This window comes from Thalassophryne amazonica, chromosome 2 (genome assembly GCF_902500255.1).
Source record: "Thalassophryne amazonica chromosome 2, fThaAma1.1, whole genome shotgun sequence".
NCBI lineage: Eukaryota > Metazoa > Chordata > Actinopteri > Batrachoidiformes > Batrachoididae > Thalassophryne > Thalassophryne amazonica.
Genome location: NC_047104.1, coordinates 30,561,280 through 30,578,224, shown reverse-complemented (window position 1 = coordinate 30,578,224; position 16,945 = coordinate 30,561,280). Strand labels below are relative to the sequence as shown.

At 43.9% G+C, this 16,945-nt stretch overlaps 1 protein-coding gene across 2 annotated transcripts in view; it reads right to left on the bottom strand.

The window, feature by feature from the left end:
- Positions 1-407, bottom strand: part of apip (APAF1 interacting protein) — a 53,482-nt gene extending 53,075 nt beyond the window's left edge. The window contains exon 1 of one of the 2 annotated variants that reach the window (XM_034184666.1): positions 346-407. The gene's annotated coding sequence lies outside the window, so the exon portion shown is untranslated. The remainder of the gene's footprint in view (positions 1-345) is intronic. The other variant, XM_034184673.1, reaches the window with a different exon arrangement.
- Positions 408-16,945: the final 16,538 nt, after the last annotated feature.

Genomic DNA, 16,945 nt, shown 5'->3' with positions numbered 1-16,945 from the left:
GACTTCAAAAGTGATTTACAGCTCTTAAGTCCAAAACTCAGAGAGACATATTTTAAGAGAACGTTTGGAAATTTTCCTCCGTATAATCCAAACCTTCTAAATAAATACGATCTCGTTCTTCTGACAGTGAGTGGAAACAGGAATTATCATCAAAAGGTTAATTTAGTACGAGGTCACGCATCAAAACTAAAGTTTATCTGACAAAGATAAATGTAACGTACGTGGATAGCATCACAGACACGTCAACTTTTCACAGCAAGTGCACATTCACCAACATGAACACAGTACATTTAGCTTCCAGTAATCCGGACAATCAATAACACATGATACAAAACACAGACTTACTTCACTTATGTTGTGACAAATACTTAAAAGTGTAGTCCGAACTCAACAGCTAACACTGCTAGCCTGACGTCATCGCTATGCGACGTTCAAACCACATTCTCACGAGCGCCACGAGCTCAGGCAGTGGACACCATGGAAATACAGACCTGGAAGGGACGCGCGCGCCTCAATCTATTAGCGTTTCTCAGGACAGGAAGGCGCCATTACTAAGGGTGGAAATGTGTCGCTTTTTTTTTTGCGCTCGCGTCGCTATTTCTTAACGGATTTGAATAAATATGGGCTTGTTTTAAAGGCATTTGAAAGCTCTTTCCAATGAACCTATGCATGTGTGCGTGAAAAAAAACTTTTATGTAAAATGCCGAAATATTGGGAAATGATGACAAACTGTTATGCTTTTCTCTCTCTATTGTCGCTATTTGTTAACAGATTTTAATAAAAGGCTTGTTTTTTTTGTAAATTACATTTACAAGGCCAGTAGTGCCCGTAGTTAAAGAATCACCCATATATGATTTTGAATACCATTTTATTCCAAGTACATATAAAGCCATTCAGAATTTATGACTTTTGACCCTCAGTCAGGGTAAGAAGTACCTCCTCCATCCCGTCCAACCACACTGTTAAAATTTAAATGCTGCCTGTGACCACCATGTACACTCAACAAAATAAACGCAACACTTTTGGTTTTGCTCCCATTTTGTATGAGATGAACTCAAAGATCTAAAACTTTTTCCACATACACAATATCACCATTTCCCTCAAATATTGTTCACAAACCAGTCTAAATCTGTGATAGTGAGCACTTCTCCTTTGCTGAGATAATCCATCCCACCTCACAGGTGTGCCATACCAAGATGCTGATTAGACACCATGATTAGTGCACAGGTGTGCCTTAGACTGCCCACAATAAAAGGCCACTCTGAAAGGTGCAGTTTTGTTTTACTGGGGGGGGATACCAGTCAGTATCTGGTGTGACCACCATTTGCCTCATGCAGTGCAACACATCTCCTTCGCATAGAGTTGATCAGCTTGTCAATTGTGGCCTGTGGAATGTTGGTCCACTCCTCTTCAATGGCTGTGCGAAGTTGCTGGATATTGGCAGGAACTGGTACATGCTGTTGTATACGCCGGTCCAGAGCATCCCAAACATGCTCAATGGGTGACATGTCCGGTGAGTATGCCGGCCATGCAAGAACTGGGACATTTTCAGCTTCCAAGAATTGTGTACAGATCCTTGCAACATGGGGCCGTGCATTATCCTGCTGTTCTTGGATGTATGGCACAACAATGGGCCTCAGGATCTCGTCACGGTATCTCTGTGCATTCAAAATGCCATCAATAAAATGCACCTGTGTTCTTCGTCCATAACAGACGCCTGCCCATACCATAACCCCACCGCCACCATGGGCCATTCGATCCACAACATTGACATCAGAAAACCGCTCACCCACACGACGCCACACACGCTGTCTGCCATCTGCCCTGGACAGTATGAACCGGGATTCATCCGTGAAGAGAACACCTCTCCAACGTGCCAAACGCCAGCGAATGTGAGCATTTGCCCACTCAAGTCGGTGACGACAACGAACTGGAGTCAGGTCGAGACCCCGATGAGGACGACGAGCATGCAGATGAGCTTCCCTGAGACGGTTTCTGACAGTTTGTGCAGAAATTCTTTGGTTATGCAAACCGATTGTTTCAGCAGCTGTCTGAGTGGCTGGTCTCAGACGATCTTGGAGGTGAACATGCTGGATGTGGAGGTCCTGGGCTGGTGTGGTTATACGTGGTCTGCGGTTGTGAGGCTTGTTGGATGTACTGCCAAATTCTCTGAAACGCCTTTGGAGATGGCTTATGGTAGAGAAATGAACATTCAATACACGAGCAACAGCTCTGGTTGACATTCCTGCTGTCAGCATGCCAATTGCACGCTCCCTCAAATCTTGCGACATCTGTGGCATTGTGCTGTGTGATAAAACTGCACCTTTCAGAGTGGCCTTTTATTGTGGACAGTCTAAGGCACACCTGTGCACTAATCATGGTGTCTAATCAGCATCTTGATATGGCACACCTGTGAGGTGGGATGGATTATCTCAGCAAAGAAGTGCTCACTATCACAGATTTAGACTGGTTTGTGAACAATATTTGAGGGAAATGGTGATATAGGGCCTCATGTATCAATGTTGCGTACGGCGATATTTGAGCATATATGGGGTGTACGCCAAAACGGCTGTGCTACTTGGCATTTATCAATGTGGTCGTTGGCGTACGCTGCGCTGAAAATATACACCAGGTCAAGAGGTGGTGTAAATTATACACCAAAATGAACCAGCACTGGAATCCACATAAAAATGAATATGATCAGCCTGATAAACAGTGCCATCATACATATCAATGCATATGTTAGATAAATAACACTTTCCTGATTATACTACATAATAATCAATACAAATCCCGCTTTTGTGGGATTGCTGGTCTATCGAGCACGATCTGTGGCCACAGCGCTGACCGCAAAGAAAGCGCTGCTCGCCTTTTTCTCCACAGCCTGGAGCCAGAGCAGCACTGAGCTTAACTTTATGTGGTGTGATCGTTTTAGACAATGAAATTGATAATTACAACTGTAGTGTTGTCATTCCCTTCGCCCGTGCTGCAATCAGGTTGTGTCGTCTCCATTCATTTGTCACAATAAAATAAGTAAAGAAATACATTTTAAGAATAAAGAAATCTGAAAAATTAGGCGTGTCTTATTAATTGAGCGAGCAAATATCCACATGTCAAGAATTATTGACATGTGAAAAGAGAATACAGTGGTCCCTCGCTATAACACGGTTCACCTTTCGCGGCCTCGTCATTTCGCGGAGTTTTTAGTCCAATTTTGCATGCTTTTTTTACAGTGCATTATGGTCTGCGTGTCTATTTATAAGAATCTTCTCGCCCAGAAGGAAACAGAGCGCCAACAACTACTCATAACTGTGTTTGTCACTCGGAAACAGACACCTGCAGCCAGGTGTGAGTGGAAAAAGGCGCGGCGTCAGGACGCAGAGGCGCGATCTGTGAAATACTGGTCAGACACTATTAATAATTTCTTATGTGTCCAACCTCGTAGGTTGATTGTTAAAATTAAATTCATTAGTTCTAAAAGCCATCATAATTATTTATAGGAAAACGTTCTATTTTTATTTCTCAAACAAATGTTTGGGCCTGAAAACAGTTTGGTCTTATTTTTCTACTAAGGTTTGAACTTTGAGAGTGTTTACACACGAGAGAAAAGTGAGAAAATGTTCATGCCTGATTGAGAAAAGTGTATAAAGTGGTTTTACAGCTTTGAAACGTCTATAATAATTATAAAAAAAATAATGCTGACTACGTTGCAGTTTCGCGTATTACGGGCTATTTTTTTAGAACGTACCTCCCGCGATAAACGAGGGACGACTGTAACACTTTTTTGATTATACTACAAAACAATTAATACGATGGCTGCTTTTGACGCTCTATTGGCACGCGTCGTGATTGGTGGAGTTCTTTTTCTTTGCCGTCTTCCTGGCTTCCATGTCGTAAAATGAGGGTGTGTCTGAAGCGGAGTCCGAATATTTATGGGCGTGTTTATTATAATTACGATTGTTTTCACCCGCCGCATTTATCAAGGTCACGTCAGGCGTACGCTGGAAATGGGCAGGTGCGCACTGCTTGATACATGTCACGGCAACTTTGGTGTACTTAAAATTTACACCGTAAATTTACGCCACAAGTGCGCAACTTTGATACATGAGGCCCATTGTGTGTGGAAAAAATTTTAGATCTTTGAGTTCATCTCATACAAAATGGGAGCAAAACCAAAAGTGTTGTGTTTATATTTTTGTTGAGTATACATATCATATTAAACAACTGCAAGTATATATTCACAGAAATATATTTAAACATTTTTGTTTCCATATCTGTATGCATGTGAATGCAGCTTAATGAAAAGAACTTAGGCATTGAGTTATAGTCAGTATATCTATATTAAATTGCGACATAACTACTTTAAAATAGACATTTGTTTTGCATAATTACATTAAGGCTATTGTACAGTTCATTTTAGTATTGGAGAATTTGTTTTTGTAGTTGGTGCAGTTGATGGTGAAGCACTGGCTGCCTTTTTTACTTGAAAAGGTGGTCTATACTCAGTTACAGTCGCACCTTACTGCATTTGACATAACTGAAAAATTCCAGTCTGGTTTTAAACCTTTGCACAGCACTGAAACTGCTCTTTTAAAAGTTTTTAATGATCTTCTTTTAATCATGGACTCTGGCAGCTCAGCTGTGCTTGTGCTTTTAGATTTAACTGCAGCCTTTGACACTGTTGACCACCAAATCTTATTATCTCGCCTTGAATTGTGCGTTGGATTAAATGGCACAGTGCTCAAATGGTTCAAGTCCTATTTGACTGGTCGGTGCTTTTCTGTAAACCTTGGTCCCTTTGCATCACAGAAAGCCCCTTTGACTTGTGGAGTACCTCAAGGTTCAATCTTAGGGCCAATTCTATTTTCACTCTATCTGCTTCCTTTGGGATCAATTTTTAAAAATATAACATTCAGTTTCACTGCTTTGCTGATGATGTGCAGATTTATTTACCTCTGAACCTTAAAACAAACTCATCTGCCATCCTAGAGACCTGCTTTCAAGAAGTCAAAGACTGGATGTCTTTAAACTTTTTGAATCTAAATGAACGCAAAACAGAGATTGTGGTCCTTGGTGACCTTGACCTTTCTGCCCTTGGTTTACGCACCTCTTACTGTCGTTCATCTGCTAAGACCCTTGGTGTTTTTATAGACAGCTCTTTTAAATTCGAGAAGCAGATCAACACAGTGGTCAAAACAAGCTTCTTCCAGCTTAGACTTTTAAGTAAAATCAAGCATTACCTGCCCCCAAAACAGCTGGAACAGGTTGTGCACGCCTTGATCACGTCTCGTTTAGACTACTGCAATTCTCTGTATGTTGGTCTTAATCAGTCGTCTCTGCATTGCCTCCAGATGGTGCAAAATGCAGCTGCGCGTCTGCTCACTGGAGCCAAACGGCACCAACACATTTCTCCTGTTTTATCTTCACTGCACTGGTTACCTGTTGCTTTTAGATTTGATTTTAAGATTTTGTTGCTTGTTTTTAAATCAATCACGGTCAAGCCCCATTCTATTTATCTGATATGCTGTCATTGCACACTCCAGGAAGAGCCCTCCGCTACGCGGACCAGAGTTTACTGACCTGTCCCAGGTCTAAGCTGAAGACCAGGGGGAGACAGAGCCTTTGCTGTTGCGGGGCCCAAGCTCTGGAACTCTCTGCCATTAAATGTCCGACTGGCTCCTTCAATTGACTCTTTTAAGACTCTTTTAAAGACACATCTTTTTGCACTGGCTTTTAACACAAGATGAACTGAATACTGCCACATCTTTTATTGTTTTGTTGATTTATTTTGTTCTTGTATTTAACTAAATATAATTTTAATTCCTTTTATTGTACAGCACTTTGGGACAGTGTTGACTGTTTGTAAATGTGCTTTATAAATAAACCTGACCTTGACCTTGACCTTTTTTCCCCTCATTTCGCTTCTGTTTAACTGGCTCAAGGTGCTCTCTCCACCCTTATTAATGGCCGCTGTGCGGCACACCGCTAGTCACGTGACGTTCATTCCAGTCTCTATTTCCATGGTGGACACTCCTGTTTTGGCCCAACACCGCTATACAGTTCCTGTATAGTCTGTGTTAGTACGCGCCTATGGCCGACACACTTGATGAATTACTGCGCAAAAAGTAGTTCCCAGATAATGAGTATATCTCATCTAAATCAATTCTAAAATTTACCAGTAATAAAATTATAAAGATAACTAAAGTTTTAAGAGTGGCCATCATAAATATTTACAAAACATAAAGTTTTGGAGCAACTTCACCTATTATCACTCAAGCACATTGTAAAAATTGACACGATGGAGTTTGATGACGAAGAGTGCCGAAATATCCGGCTGGAATGGTTTGATTACCATTTACAGTATACAAATAATGAATGTTTATGAATTCAATGGTACCAATATTTCATGAGGTATAAGCTGGAACATACCATTCAACAAGGCAAGGCCGAGTTAAATGGTATGTTCCAGCTTTCACCGAATTAAATATTTGTTCCATTGAAAGAATGTAAAACCATTCATTATTTGTTTTATATAATGGCTAAAACAGATCCTTGTCATTTGATATTTTATTAATTTATAAACAACAGAAAAGGAACTTACATTTTAGTAGTCCAGTGATGCTGTGCACTGACTTTGGACTTTCATTAAAAAAAAAAACAAAGACTTTGTGTCGTTCCTCAGTCTGGCCAAAAATGACGTCAGCGTTTCATGTGAACAGGTCTTCAGCACCTCCAAATCCGAGGCCATGGTTCTCGACCGGAAAAAGGTGCTTTGCCCTCTTCAGGTCAGTGGAGTGTCCTTACCTCAAGTGGAGGAGTTTAAGTATCTCGGGGTCTTGTTCACGAGTGAGAGACGGATGGATCGTGAGATCGATAGACGGATCGGTGCAGCATCTGCAGTGATGCGGTCGCTGTATCGGATCGTCGTGGTGAAGAGAGAGAGCTGAGCAGGGGGGCAAAGCTCTCAATTTACCGATCGATCTATGTTCCGACCCTCACCTGTGGTCATGAGATTTGGCTCATGACAGAAAGAACAAGATCATGAGTACAAGCGGCCGAGATGAGTTTCCTCCGCAGGGTGGCTGGGCACTCCCTTAGAGATAGAGTGAGGAGCTCTGTCACTCGGGAGGAGCTCGGAGTCGAGCCGCTACACCTCCACGTCGAAAGGGGCAAGCTGAGGTGGCTCGGGCATCTTTTCCGGATGCCTCGCTGGAGAGGTGTTCCGGGCACATCCTATCGGGAGGAGGCCCCGGGAAAGACCCAGGACACGCTGGAGGGACTACGTCTCTCAGCTGACTTGGGAATGCCTCGGGGTTCCCCCTGAGGAGCTGGGGGAGGTGTGTGTGGATCGGGTGGTCTGGGCGACTTTGCTTGAGCTGCTGCCCCAGCGACCCGACCTTGGATGAAGCGGAAGAACATGGATAGATGGGTGGAAGGTCTTCATGCATCCAGGCGACTTACAGCAGAGTGGATTTTGTGTGTGTGTATGGTACAAGAATTGGCAGCATCAGTTAGCTCAATCAAATCATCGTGTTGTTGCCCCCCGCACACGCGCACACACACGCAACCAGCTCAGTCAACTGTGTACATCTTCAGTGCAGTGAAAAAAATCACATCAGAAATGAGTCCAGCTTTTCTTTCTTCCTGCTAACAGCCTCCAGACAGCACAGTGGATTTGGTTTTGTCATACATGTGCACGAGGGCGTGCGCGCATGCATGTGTGTGCAGAATGCAATGGTAACAAATGTATGGAACCAATTTTGCACTCTAAATGGAACCAAGCTGCACTCTAAATGCAATGCAACACAAATGGGATGAATTAATCCATGTCATATGACATACAAAGCACCAATCAAATGACAAGAATCCACTCAGCCGTTATATAACTGGTGATGAAAGACTTTGTGTTAACTTTGTGTTAAAGTCAGAACAAGAAGCTGCACTGAAAGAGCATTCTCTCACGCGCCAGGCGAAAGTAGTCCGGCGAGCTATCCCACAATGCCAAAATAGCAAAGATGTTGATCCAATGAGAGCGACACGCTGAGCAGTGCGCGTTGAAACGCCTCTCCGCAGGCACATGATGAGTGAGAGTGAGAGAGAGATGATAAATATGCAGCAGAAGCCAACATGTCACAGAAATGTTAATACATCATTTAATTAATGAATAACTGATGTTTCAATTAAAATTTGTATGAATACATTTGTTTATAAGTCAGTCTACTGATTAATTAAGTGCTCTCTCTCTCTCTCTCACTATATATATATATATATATATATATATATATATATATATATATATATATATATATATATATATATATATATAAAAGAAGCGATTGCTCTACGACTGCAAGGGAAGCTCAGCTTCCCCTAAAATGTCAAAAAGTAAGAGATCAAATATATACTGTTGTGTGTACATGTCATTGACTAAATATGTGCTACAACGCGCTCAACTTTTGTTCAGAATCAGCTTCTTATCGCTGGTAACGACGCTGCTTTCCTCTCACTCATTCCCGCACCTTCACAGTGCTTTAAACAGTGTGGACGCTGAGGGTCCACAGAGTTCAATAGCGAAGCAAAGAGTGCAGCGAAACAAGACGAGTCATTGGATAAATGCTAGGCTTTGTCCCGCCCATCGGACGCTCAGCGTCTCTGGGGGTCAAAGGGGCAGTGGGCTGGCCTTGGCTGGCCCGGAAGCTCAGCTTCAGCATGATGATTGGATGATCTGTCTGAGGCTGAATCCCTTTATGATTGACAGCGAAATGAGCGAATCAGCGATCTTTTGGTGTAAACATCCGTGGGAGCATTTTTTAATTTTCATTCTGTTCTGAGTTGAACCAGAGACTTTCCTAATCCTCTTAGCGGGATTTTCTTTGTTAAAAACGACTAGCGATAAATCGAGCTTCTGTTTCTGGTGTTTTTTTTTTTGTAGCTGCTTGTGTTTGGAGACTGACTTCTATCACTCTTTCTGACTTCTATCGCAGTTTCTGTCCCTACCGAACAACGGGTGCTGCTGAGCTCCTCCACCGTCACAAAGCACTCACAAGCGGACACACTTCACACTAGCCTCGCGCCAGTCCCAGCTAGCGAGCTAGCTAGGTAGCAAGCTGCACATAATGGCAGACAATTTGAATGTTGTGGACCGGATTTTGGCGAAGCCATTTGATAGTCTTCCTTACGAAGAAAAACTTAGAGTTAAACAGCAGGGCAGATCAACTCCTCAGATTAATTTGGTGCAAAATGTGGGGAAAAGTAACAGGTCTTTTCAGTTGTCCTGGTATGACAAAGTGAGCTGGCTGACTGGAAGTGCTGTAACAAATAAAATGTACTGTTGGCCATGTCTCTTGATGAAACCATCTCAGGGATGTGTTGTCTGGTCAAAAGTGGGTTTTGGGGATCTGTCCAACTTTGACAGGGCATACAAAAGGCATGAAAAAAGCAATGAACATGTGAGTGCATGTGGAAGGTTAAGTTGCCTGGGCAGAGTCAGGGTTGAGCATGCAATCAATGAAGGTGCTCGCATTCAAGTGGCAAAACATAATGAAGCAGTTAAACAAAACAGAGCTTTCCTAAACCACCTTATTGATGTGACTTCCTTGCTTGGCCGTCAGGAGCTGTCATTTAGGGGGCATGATGAGAGTGTTGAATCATCCAACAAGGGGAATTACAGGGAGTTTAACGAAACATTAGCTAAATATGACTCTGTCCTGGCCACACAATTCCAGTCATCAGCTGTGTTTTCTGGTATGTCCCATGCAATCCAAAATGACTTGATCTCTGCTCTTTCAGCCACTGTTTCTGAGATCAAGGATGAAATCCAGGCTGCTCCCTTTTTTGCAGGGCAGGTGGATGAAACAACTGATATAGCTTGCCATGCTCAACTCTCTGTCATTGTTTGCTATGTGGATAGGGCAGGTAAAATTCAGGAGCGCTTTATTGGATTTTTTGATGTTTCTGGGGGAAGAGATGCTCAGTCTGTTTTTGAAGTCTTGAATGAGAACATGCAGGGCTACAATTTCAGGGAGAAACTTGTGGCGCAAACCTATGATGGGGCTGCTGTCATGGTTTCAGCGCTCAATGGTTTGCAGGCCAAAGTTAAAGCAATAGCCCCCAGTGCAATGTTTGTGCATTGCTATGCACACAGACTGAATCTGGTTCTGTCTCAGGGGGCTAAATGTTTATCTGAGTGCAGAATATTTTTTGCATCACTCTCTGGGTTTGACACATTTTTCTCAAAATCCACAAAGAGGATGTCTTTTCTTGAGTCTGCAGGCTGCTCAAGGTTGCCCAGAAATGCTCCTACCCGATGGAATTTCACATCACGGATAGTGAGCACTGTGGCAAACAATTATGATGCCCTGCTGCAAACTTTTGAGATGATCATTGCAGATAAGTCCATGGATGATGACACATTAGACTGTGCCAAAGGCCTTCTGATGAAACTGGAGGATTTTGAGTTTGTGTTCATGTTGTACACATATGAACAAATCTTCTCTGAGACTGATGTGATGTTTGACATTGTCCAGCAGAGAGCTATGGATGTTCTGTACTGCAAGAAAATAATTGAGTCTCTTCTTGCTTTTGTCAAAGAGGTCAGAGGGGGCTTTCCAAGCTGTTTATGCCAAAGCAGCAGATCTCACATCAGACCCACAAACTGAGCCCATGAGAAAACGCTGTCTGTCACAACTACAGGATCCCAAGGAGCGCTACAGAAATCTGTACATGGCCATCCTAGACAATGTCACAGAGCAGCTACCTCGGCGTTTTGCAAATTTGGAAAGTCTGCGCTTCTTGGAATTGGTCAATCCAGGGAAATTTGATGAGATTAGACAAGTGTTTCCAGAGGAGGCATTTCAGAGTGTCCTGAAAAGTTTTGGCCAGTTCTTTGATTCAGGGAGACTGAGGTCTGAACTTCAAGTCCTATATTCAAACCAGGAGGGCAACAGGGGAAAGCTATGTGATTTCTTACTGTTTCTGAAAGACATGGAGTTGGACAGTGCAATGCCTCAGGTGTACAAACTATTGTCATTAGTGGCAACGATTGGAGCTACATCTGCAGGTGTAGAGAGGAGCTTCTCCTGTTTAAAGCGGCTCAAGTCTTACACCCGCAACACCATGGGCCAAGGCCGTTTAAGCAGCCTAGCTCTGCTGGCCATTGAGAGGACACTAGTCAAGTCCCTGGAAAAGACGCCTTGTTGGTACGACAGGGTCACAGATCATTTTCTTGAAAAGGAACGGAGGGTAGAATTTACGTATAAATAAACCGACACATTTTATGATGTTGTCCGAAATTGAGCTTCCCCTCCTTGAAAGACCAGCGTCCGCCACTGATATATTCTATCTAATATATAAAGCTGACCGTGTGTGTGTGTGTGTGTGTGTGTGTGTTTGCTATGAACAGTCACAGTAATTAAGCAATTGACACCAACTTTGCTATGGTGACTGGGGGCACCAAGAAGGAGGTCGCTGGGGCCACTAGGTTGAAAGCATATGTTGTACATACACGAACACACGCACACGCTCAGCCTTCTAATATATAAGGCTGAGTGTGTGTGTGTGTGTGTGTGTGTGTGTGTGTGTGTGTGTGTGTGTGTGTGTGTGTGTGTGTGTGTGTGTGTGTGTGTGTGTGTGTGTGTGTGTGTGTTTGCTACACAGCCACAGTAATTAAGTATTCAACACCAAACTTTCTATGGTGACTGGGGGTGGGGGGGTCACTGAGGTGCTTAGGGTGAAAGCGTACGTGCACAAACACACACACACACACAATCAGCCTTTTATATTAGATCATGACCCGCTCACTGGAGCTGTTATTTTTGCAGTTCTTGTGGTACTCAGGACAGGTAGCAAACTTCACACTGTGCTTACTACGTAGTAGCCGCTGGATAGGGTGCACATTAATTACAATTCTAACTGGCCAACGCGCCGTGTGTGAGTTAATACGTGCATGCGTATGTGCGCTTTAATTTTAATCACAACCCGCTCATTGGAGCCCTTATTTCTGCAGTTCATGTGCTACTCAATTTAGGTAGCAAGCATCACACTTTACTGACTACGTAGTAGCGGCAGGAAAGGGTGCGCTTTAATTTCAATCTGAATGGGCCAACGCGCACCACGTGTGAGTTAAAGTGTGCCGTTTTTTCAATTAAAATGTACCTGCTGTGTACAGCATGCCAGAGCATTGCTGTGATATGACATGCTATCACCTTTTATCATCATTCACTTGAATGTCACAAATTGCTCGATGAAAATGAATGCTGACAGCATACACAGAATGCAATGCAACGTACTACACCTTAACTAAAGTGACATGAAATATGTTATGGTTCGGGGTTCAAGTGGAACCGAACCGTTTGGACCATGGACCCAAATGCAGGGAGCTGGACACAGGAGTACAAAAGGAAATAATATTTATTCAAAAAATAAAGACTCTGCGCTGGGGGTTTCCTGCAGTACGGAGTGTGGCCCACGTCCTAGCAGTGAAAATAGGGAGCTGCAGGATCCTGAGCCAGTCTTGAGAAATGAAGGCACATGCAAGGAAAGAGACCAGGGGCCACATGGGACATGGCTTCAGTAACCAGGAAGTATGGAGGAAGACACAGTGGGTAAGTGGAGTGCACTTACGAGGTCTGTCCATAAAGTATCGTACCTTTTTATTTTTTTTTAAACTATATGGATTTGATTCATATGTTTTCACGTCAGACAAGCTTGAACCCTTGTGCGCATGCGTGAGTTTTTCCACGCCTGTCGGTGACGTCATTTGCCTATGAGCACGCCTTGTGGAAGGAGTTGTCCCGCCCCGTCGTCGGATTTTCATTGTCTGGAAATGGCGGAATGATTTGGGGTTTTTTTCCATCAGAATTTTTTCAGAAGCTGTTAGAGACTGGCACCTGGAAACCATTCAAAAAATTTATCTGGCTTTCGGTGAAAATTTTACGGGCTTCACAGAGAATAAGGTCTGTTAGTACAGCTTTAAGGACCCCTTTAAGGACACTCAGTGCGCCGCTCCGAGCTGCGACGACACGGCACAAGCCAGCTGTCCAGCTCTCCACAATTTCACTGATACTTACTGGACTGGTAAGCATTGAAAGCTGAGATAGACATGTCCAAACTTGTCCTCTGACATGCCGAAACGGAGGTGTTCCTTTGTCTCGCTTCCAAAGCGAATCGGTCGTGACGCGCGAAGCCTCCGCGCGGCTTTCCATGACAAAATCTCTTGTTAAAAGTGAAATCTGCCGGAAAATGGCTGATGTCCAGCTCTTGTGATAATCAGAGAAAGAGCACACCATGGTCTCGTATCCACAGAGCCATCCGTTTAGAAATGGTCCGGTGGCTTGTGCCGCGTCATCACAGCTCGGAGCGCGGTGCACCGAGCGTCCTTAAAGGGGTCCTTAAAGCTGTACTAACAGACCTTATTCTCTGTGAAGCCTGTAAAATTTTCAGCGAAAGCCAGATAAATTTTTCGAATGGTTTCCAGGTGCCAGTCTCTAACAGCTTCTGAAAAAATTCTGATGGAAAAAAACCCCCAAATCATTCCGCCATTTCCAGACAATGAAAATCTGACGACGGGGCGGGACCACTCCTTCCACAAGGCGTGCTCATAGGCGAATGACGCCACCGACAGGCGTGGAAAAACTCACGCATGCGCACGAGGGTTCAAGCTTGTCTGACGTGAAAACATATGAATCAAATCCATATAGTTAAAAAAAAAATAAAAAGGTACAATACTTTATGGACAGACCTCGTAGTAACACTTGCCACAAACAGTCTCAGTTCAGAATAGGAGCAAACACAGAATGTCTCAGAAAGAATAAAATAATGTCTGTTACTGTTTTACTGTAACTTCTTCTTCTTTGTCTTTTGGCTGTTCCCGTTAGGGGTCGCCACAGCAGATCAATCGTTTCCATCTCACCCTGTCCTCTGTATCTTCCTCTGTCACACCAACCACCTGCATGTCCTCTCTCAGCACATCCATGAACCTCCTCTTTGGTCTCCCTCTTCTCCTCCTGCCTGGTGGCTCCATCCTCAGCAACCTTCTCCCTATATACCCTGGGTCCCTCCTCTGCACATGTCCAAACCATCTCAATCTCGCCTCTCTGACTTTGTCTCCAAACCGTCCCACCTGAGCTGTCCCTCTGATATGTTCATTCCTAATCTTGTCCATTCTTGTCACTCCCAAAGAGAATCTCAACATCTTCAGCTCTGCCACCTCCAGCTCTGCCTCCTGTCTTTTTGTTAGTGTCACTGTCTCTGAACCATACAACATAGCTGGTCTCACTACTGTTTTGTAAACTTTCCCCTTCACTCTTGCTGATATTCTTTGGTCACAAATCACTCCTGCCACCTTTCTCCACCCACTCCACCCTGCCTGCACTCTCTTCTTCACCTCTCTACCACACTCTCCATTACTTTGAACAGTTGACCCCAAATATTTAAACTCATCTACTTTCACCACTTCTACTCCTTGTAACTGCACTATTCCACTGGGCTCCCTCTCATTCACACACATGTACTCAGTCTTGCTTCTACTGACTTTCATTCCCCTTCTCTCCAAAGCATATCTCCACTTCTCCAGACTAGACTCATCTTGCTCTCTACTCTCACTACAGATCACAATGTCATCTGCAAACATCATAGTCCATGGGGACTCCTGTCTGATCTCATCTGTCAACCTGTCCATCACCACTGCAAACAAGAAAGGACTCAGAGCTGATCCTTGGTGTAATCCCACCTCCACCTTGAATGAGTCTGTCATTCCGACTGCGCATCTCACCGCTGTCACACTATTCTTGTACATGTCCTGTACTACCCTAACATACTTCTCTGCCACTCCAGACTTCCTCATACAATGCCACAACTCTTCTCTTGGCACCCTATCATAAGCTTTTTCTAAGTCCACAAACACACAATGTAACTCTTTCTGTCCTTCTCTGTACTTTTCCAACAGTATTCTCAGAGCAAACATTGCATCTGTAGTGCTCTTTCTCGGCATGAAACCATATTGCTGCTCACAGATCTTCACCTGTTTTCTAAGCCTAGCTTCTACTACTCTTTCCCATAACTTCATGCTGTGGCTGATCAGCTTTATGCCTCTGTAGTTACTGCAGCTCTGCACATCACCCTTGTTCTTGAAAATAGGAACCAGCACACTTCGTCTCCACTCCTCAGGCATCCTCTCACTTTCCAAGATTTTATTAAACAATCTGGTTAGAAACTCTACTGCCATCTCTCCTAGACATTTCCATGCCTCCATTGGAATGTCATCTGGACCAACTGCCTTTCCACTCTTCATCCTCTTCATAGCAGCCCTCACTTCTTCCTTGGTAATCTCTTGTACTTCCTGATTTACTCTCACTACATCATCCAGCCTTTTCTCTCGCTCATTTTCTTTATTCATCAACTCTTCGAAATATTCCCTCCACCTTCTCAGCACACACTCCTCACTTGTCAGCACATTACCATGTGCATCTTTTACCACCCTAACCTGCTGCACATCCTTTCCAGCTCTGTCCCTTTGTCTGGCCAGTCGGTACAAGTCCTTTTCTCCTTCCTTACTATTCAACTTCTTGTACAGCTCGCAATATGCCTTTTCCTTTGCTTTTGCCACTTCTCTTCTCGCCTTACGCCGCATCTCCTTGTACTCCTGTCTACTTTCTTCATCTCTCCGACTATCCCAAAACTTTTTCACCAACCTCTTTCTCCTTATGCTTTCCTGGACCTCTTCATTCCACCACCAAGTCTCCTTGTCTTCCTTCCACTGTCCAGATGTCATACCCAGTACTGCCCTAGCTGTGTCCCTCACCACATCTGCAGTACTCTTCCAATTGTCCAAAATTGCTTCCCCTCCAACTAGTGCTTCTCTCACCTGCTCGCTAAATTTCACACAACAGTCTTCCTCCTTCAGCTTCCACCATCTGATCCTTTGTTGAGCTCTCACTCTTCTTCTTCTTTACCTCTAAAGTCATCCTACAAACAACCATCCTGTGCTGTCTAGTGACACTCTCTCCTGCTACTACCTTACAGTCTGTGATTTATTTTAGCTTGCATCTCCTATAAAGAATGTAGTCCACCTGTGTGCACCTTCCTCCACTTTTATATGTTACCCTGTGCTCCTCCCTTTTCTTAAAGTAGGTATTCACCACAGCCATTTCCATCCTTTTTGCAAAATCAACTACCATCTGTCCTTCCCCATTCCTATCCTTGATACCATATCTACCCATTACTTCCTCATCACCTCTGTTCCCTTCACCAACATGCCCATTGACATCTGCTCCTATCACCACTCTTTCATGCTTGGGCACACTCTCCACCACCTCATCTAACACACTCCAGAAATCTTCTTTCTCCTTCATCTCACAACCTACCTGTGGGGCATATGCACTGATGATATTCATCATCACCCCTTCAATTTCCAACTTCACACTCATCACCCTGTCAGACACTCGCTTAACCTCCAACACACTTTTAACATACTCTTCCTTTAAAATGACCCCAACACCATTTCTCTTTCTGTCCTCACCATGGTACAACAACTTGTACCCAACTTGTACTTCCCTTCCACTTGGTCTCTTGCACACACAATATGTCTACCTTTCTCCTCTCCATCATATCAGCCAGCTCTCTCCCTTTACCAGTCATACTACCAACATTCAAAGTCCCTACTCTCATTTCCACCCTTCTAGTTTTCTTCTTCTCCCGCTATTTGTGGCAACGTTTTCCTCCTCTTCTTCGTCATCGTCTTCGCCCAGCAGTAGCCCAATTTCCACCGGCACCCTGTTGGGCAATAGCACCGGTGGCGGACGTTGTTAACCCGGGCCGCGACCGATCCGGTATGGGAATTCGATTCTGCGTCTGCATAGTTGGGTTGGCTTGTTTTACGCCAGATGCCCTTCCTGACGCAACCCTCCTCATTTATCCGGGCTTGGGACCGGCACTCAGAATGTACTGG